Genomic DNA, 6,759 nt, shown 5'->3' with positions numbered 1-6,759 from the left:
CACAGGTTTGTTTTCAACGTAAACCAAAGTCACATCAGAAACGAATCGCGTTCAGTTTGGCTGAAAGTAAAGAATCGTTTTCTATGTGCTGCGTTCACACAAGCTGCAGTTTGAGTTTGAGTTCAGGCTCAGAAACGTTTCATGAGGAGTTTTACATTAAAGCTGAGCTCAGATCAGTTTTTGTCTGGGTGTTTCTCATGGTGTGAATACTGGAGGCTACGGTAAACTGCTGTTCGGATCAGGCACCAGGCTGAGCGTCCAGAGCCGTAAGTTTAACACCGAAATCAGTCAAACGTGATGATGAAGCAGAAGGCTTGAAGATTTGAATTTTGATCCTTGAATCCTGTTAGAGACAGAAAGTCAACACAGAAACTGACTGAGCATTTGAACGTGTTGTTTAAGCTGGTAAACAGAGCAGCTGAGCTCAGATCAGTTTTTGTCTCACTGTGTCTCATGGTGTGAATACGGGGGCGAGTTACGGTAAACTGCTGTTCGGATCAGGCACCAGGCTGAGCGTCCAGAGCCGTAAGTTTAACACCGGAATCAAACAGAATTTTGATAAACTACAGTTTGACAGTTTGAACTGTTCAGCAGAGGCTTAAAACCGTCCGTAAAAAACCCAAAGTCAAGTTATTTTAATTTGAACAGACAAACAAACTGAGCGGGAAGGCGAGAAGTCTGATCCTGCTGGTTTGTGGTCGTTTGGTCCACAGCGAGCACTTCAGTCTGATGCTCACTTTCATGACGTGATGATCCAAAAAAACCCATAAAACCAAACTGGTTTGCTGTTCCAGCACCTTCAGCCATCAGGCTTTGATTTGCAGGCGAAGTCAGCAGAGTCCTGGTTTGTGTTACTCACAGAGTGACCTTCAGTGCAGACAAGATTCAGTTCGGGACGGGAACTCGACCGACCGTCGACTCGGGTCAGATGGACAGCTGACGTTATGTAATTTAATAAACTGGCTGACTGGTTTTGTTTGGGACTGGTTGTCCACACTGAGGACGTGTGTTTGTGTAGAACTGAGCTCAGAAGTGAGGTTTTGGGTCAGCCGGGAGTCACGGTGTGACGAGAGGAGCAGACCGGATGATGTTTGGAGGAGGAACTCGGCTGGTTGTCGACTCTGGTGAGAGAACAAAATAACTCGACACGTCTGCTGAGAGCTTCAGAAGCTCGACTGAATCAAACAGAATTAAACAGAAACGTGTCAGAGGATGAGGAGCTGAAGCTGAAGCTGAAACGTGTTTGTGTCGCCTTGAGGTTGACTAGAACCTGCTTTTTAAAGAAAACTGCAGTTTTTATGGAGGCTCAGTATGTACTGACGGAAACACGACTCGTCTCGAGTACAAAAACACTCGTGTAGAACGATAAAACAGAAAGACGGTCTGATCCCAAAGGGGACGCTGACCAGAGACACTTCAGATGCAAGCAGATTAGGATTTATTACTCAGATCGGCGTCAGTATGGCAGTAATTTAAATAAAATACATACACAGTAAGTTCAAAATAAGACTAAAACTACTAAATCATGAAATATCAACTCAAAACTGCGTTTGAACAACTGATCATTTTGGTTTTTGTTCACAGGATTTTATTTTGGTGAAACGATGTAAGAAATGAGACTCAGTGGGCTGACAGATTGAATAAATACGCTAACTAATCAATACTAATCATTAACTAATCACACTGAGCTCAGGTCGTAGAGACAAAGCAGCAGGATTTGAAATCGTTTGAGGCTCAGTTTGGCGGATGTTTGAGGGTTTTTGCTGCTGGGTTTCCTGCAGTGTGACAACTGCAGGAGGACAGAAGGTGACGTTTGGTCGAGGAACTCAGCTGACTGTGGAACCAAGTAAGAACTTTGTGTCTCGCTGAGGGAACCCGACAGGAGAATCGGTGGTGTGGGCAGTTTGTTTTCTGTTCAGTTTCAACTGGACTTCAGATTCTGGACTCGAACATAACGTGTAAAAAAAGTTACTGACTAATCAGCAAATGATTTAGTCATTTTGGGTGACTCACAGTTCAGGTGTTTGATGTTTCTCCAGCAGAAGCCTGATGGCCTCTCTTTCAAAGAGTTAAAGTGCAGTTTTCAGTGAATTCAGCTGCTGACTTTCAGTCTGCTGTGAAAACTGGATCAGTTGGGAGGTTCTGGGTTTTTGTCATGTGTCACTTTGCTGTGTGAAGCTTTCTGCTGCTGAGAAAATCCTGTTTGGAGCTGGAACCAAAGTGACTGTGGACTCCTGTAAGTCTGCTCGTCCTTCTGCACTTTGTCCAGATGCATTCAAAAACACATTTAGATCAGAATTTAGTTTGTTCTCATCAACCACCACATTGGACGTGAGAAAGTCCTCTTTGGTTCTGGTTCTCTGTTAGTGGTTCAGTCCAGTAAGTCTCTTCTTCTACTTTATCTTTTCTGACATAAAAGTCACCAGTGACGAGTGGAGTCGTTCACTGGGATCTTTGTGAAACTGAAGTGATCCAGCTGTCAGGCAGAAAACTCCAAACCCGTCCAGTTTTGTTGTGGTCAGTGAGGTTTGTGTAGTGAAGCCTCAGGCGGTGTGAAATCCTCCTCGGCTGCTGACGGGATTGTCTTTGGAAGCGGCACTCGACTACACGTTGGCGACAGTAAGTTACATTAGCCGTGAACAACTTTCAGACGGGAAAATCATGTTTTTCTGAATGGAATTTGGTTAGTTTGGTCGCTGCTGAGTTTGTGTTATGGTGCTTCATTGTGTGTGACATCAAATCAACAAAAGATCACTTTTGGAAGTGGAGCCAGATTAACCATTGAAACCAGTAAGTACAGTTAAAATCAGTTAAATCAGACATCAAATCCAAACAAACTGATCTGATGTTTAACCTTCACTTTGTCCAGATGCATTCAAAAACACACCTGGGATTTGACACATTTAGAGCAGAATTTAGTTTTTTCTTCTGCCATATTTTACTGGTTGGAAACGATGATGTGACAAAGTCAGCAACTTTCTGATCTTCTTTCTCAAACTTTGAAAAGACGGCTGCCATGTTTCTTAAAAAGGCTTTAATGGTATTTCATGATTGACCTTGTTGTCTGATGGTCGATGACCTTCAGTTTGTGCCATCTTGTTCAGACACAAACAGTCAATGTGCTCTTAAAGTCTGAGGTTTTCGTAATGAGATTCGACGCTGTGTGAAAAGTGGAGGCTTCGACAAAATCCTGTTTGGCTCTGGAACCAAACTGACCGTCGACTCCCGTGAGTTTGACTTCTTGTTGTACATTTGGGTATGTGTTTCATTTAGAAATGAGACGAAAGTGAGGCCAGAGTTTACACAAAACATTAAACAGAACATTAAATTATACCTCACAGCATCAATCAAAAAAGTATCTGAAAGATATCAAAAATAAAAACTCAAATAAGCAGAATAAACCGAAAACTTTTCCAAACACAATAACTGGATTCTTACACAGCAAACACAACAATTTCAGCTGTAGACTGATTTTTAAAATTACACAATGTAATGGCAGAGAAAATGCACATTTCTGTAAGAATAAGTTGTTCTGAAGTCAGTGACATGAAATGAAAATAATGTGAACACACGTGAGCTCAGGGGAGTTGAGCTGATCTGCAGTCAGATTTCGAGTGGGAACAGAAACACTGTGTGACTTCTTCAGCTGCAGGATGGAAGACTTTCTTTGGAGCAGGAACCAAAGTGATTATTGACAGCAGTAAGTAGTGAGCGATCACAAACTGATAGAAAGTAAAGATGTGAAGCACATGATCGTACAACAGCACCACCATCATCACTGACTCCACACTAAACTAAAAACCTGACACTTTAATTATGATGTAAAGTACAGACAGCAGCTTTTCAGTGTTCAGTCAAATTTAAAAATGAAATTTTCCTCAATGGAGTTTGGTTGAGTTCAGCTTCATTTGACTGTGCTGAGTTGGTGTGGCGGTGCTTCATGTTCTGTGAGTACTGGTTCAGTTCACAGGTCATCTTTGGAAGTCCTGAAGTACATCATGAACAATATTTAGGTTAAGTTGATCAGATTACATGCCTTTGACACAAATGTTCCTGTGTGAAACGCTGAGTTTTGGGTTCAGGTTCAGTTTGTTCACGGCTGCTAAATTTACAAGTTTTTGCTGTGAAGAAAGAGGAAACTTTATGGAGGACATTTGACCCGGCAGATCTGAACTTTAATCCAGAGTTGATCTTGAAACCTTCCAGTCTCTGATGTTGTTTTCTCCAGACTTCAGGCTCTTCAGCTTTCTGGTGCTGCAGTGTTTTTGTCCACTGCTGTGGTGTTGTGTGACTGCTGGTGGACGTGAGAAAGTCCTCTTTGGTTCTGGTTCTCTGTTAGTGGTTCAGTCCAGTAAGTCTCTTCTTCTACTTTATCTTTTCTGACATAAAAGTCACCAGTGACGAGTGGAGTCGTTCACTGGGATCTTTGTGAAACTGAAGTGATCCAGCTGTCAGGCAAATCATCAAAGTATCAGTCAAGTACACTAAAACAGTCTGTTTAGCATCTCTACAGTGAATATCACCGTTTACACTTTATTCATCATATATGTTAAGATTCAAATTGTTTTAATGAAAATAGTGTTATTGTTTGGTTTTATTTATACTGGACAGAAGTATCACGTAAAAATCGTGTTTTTCAAAATGAAGTTTGGCTCACTTTGTCACTGCTGAGTTTGTGTTATGATGCGTCATGCTGTGTGACAACAACAAATCAATATAAACTCATCTTTGGAAGTGGAACCACTTTAACCATTGAAACCAGTAAGTACTGATCCATACCAAAGATCATCAATATTAATGCAGAACACCTTTATTACCATTGGTTAATCATTTGTCTCTGTTTGCCAGTAAATATACATAATATAATAATAATAATAATAATAATAATAATAATAATAATAATAATACAGTACTTCAGCTTTCATGGCCAGAATGAAATAATCAAACCAAAAAACTCCAAAGTAAAATTTACTGATTACAGGAAGGAGGAACAAATTGACCATATCTGATAGTGACATTTGAATTTGCCGTTTGGTTAAATTCACTCATTCAGAATGAAATGTGAATATTTAATTTGTAATTGTTGTAATTGTCCAGTTTTCTAAATGGAGTTTGGCTCAGTTCGTTGCTCTGTTGGGTTTTTGTTGTTGTGCTTCATGTTGTGTGTATACTGGCAATCAAAAGATCATCTTTGGAAGTGGAACCAGTTTAATCATAGAACCCAGTAAGTACAGAACATAAATATCATTTATTTCAGGTGTGTTTTAAGAAAAATGTTAAATAAGACTCATAAAATTGTAGGATAAGGAGAAAATCAGCTAATCAAAGTGTCAATTAATCAAACGCATGAAACAGTTCAACATCTCCACTGTTCAGTAAACATAACCGTTTACATTTTAGTTATAACATTACATTGTCCCGTTGTTATATAAACAAAACTTGTTATTATGTTATTAATAATAACTAATAAAATCCTAAATATAATAGTAAAATATCGGACAAAACTCGCAGAAGTAAAATCATGTTTTTCTAAATGTTTAGTTCAGTTGATCACCTGCTCAGTTTGTGCTAAGAGGTTTCATGTTGTGTGACAACAACGAATCGAAATAAGATCATCTTTGCAAGTGGAACCAGTTTAACCACTGAAGCCAGTAAGTCCTGATTCTGATCATAAGAATCATTTATAGGAAGCATTTTTAAAGAAAACTTGTGCTCTACTCACAAAAAAAGAATAAAAAGCTGGTATCTTGTTATTTATAATATGTATTCATGATGTAGTACTACTTTAGAGAAAAAATATCCAATATCAAACCAGTTTTGTGACTGATAGAAGTCAAATGTGAAATGGACATTAAATTAGTAGTGAACAACTTTGTGACGGGAAAATCATGTTTTTCTGAATGGAATTTGGTTAGTTTGGTCGCTGCTGAGTTTGTGTTATGGTGCTTCGTTGTGTGTGACATCAAATCAAAACAAGATCACTTTTGGAAGTGGAACCAGATTAACCATTGAAACCAGTAAGTACTGATGTATATACACAATCATTTTTAATATGGCATCCGTAAAATCAGCACAAAGTAGAAACGACTTCAGCGTGACTGAGATTTAAAGTTTTAACAAAGCTAAAGTTTTTTGTGAAAAGTGAAATATTGTTTTAATCCTAATAATTAAAATCATAATCCATTTTTAATCAGAATAAACGACGCGTTCATTCAGATCATCAAGAGCAAAACGCCTCAACATCTCGACTCTAAAATTAAAATTTCAATTTCTAAATGTAAAAATTGCCTTTTTCTAAATGAAGTTTGGTTCAGTTGGTCAGTGAGCTGACTTTGTGTTATGGGGCTTCATGTTGTGTGACTACTGGAAGTGGATTTAAGTTCATCTTTGGAAGTGGAACCAGATTAACGATTCAACCCAGTGAGTCCTGAGATACTCCATAAATGTCTCATAGAACATTTTCAAACAAACAAAGCCTGAATATAATTGATAAAGCAACAGACATTTAATGTTTTTGTAAATGTTTTTGGAACACGGTTATAGAGTAAATATAACGATTTACATTTTGTTCAAACTGTATATTGATAAGCAGCTAAACAATGGCCATGGAGACCTTTTTAACTGGGCAGAAGTCTTTATGGGAAAATCACATTTTTCTAAATGAAGTTTGGTTCAGCTGGACCCTCAGTTGAGTTTGTGTTATGGAGCTTCATGTTGTGTGAATGCTGGAGGTGGAACGAAGCTGATCTTTGGAAGTGG

Source organism: Scatophagus argus, chromosome 13 (assembly GCF_020382885.2).
Source record: "Scatophagus argus isolate fScaArg1 chromosome 13, fScaArg1.pri, whole genome shotgun sequence".
NCBI lineage: Eukaryota > Metazoa > Chordata > Actinopteri > Scatophagidae > Scatophagus > Scatophagus argus.
Note: the sequence above shows the minus strand (reverse complement) of the source record.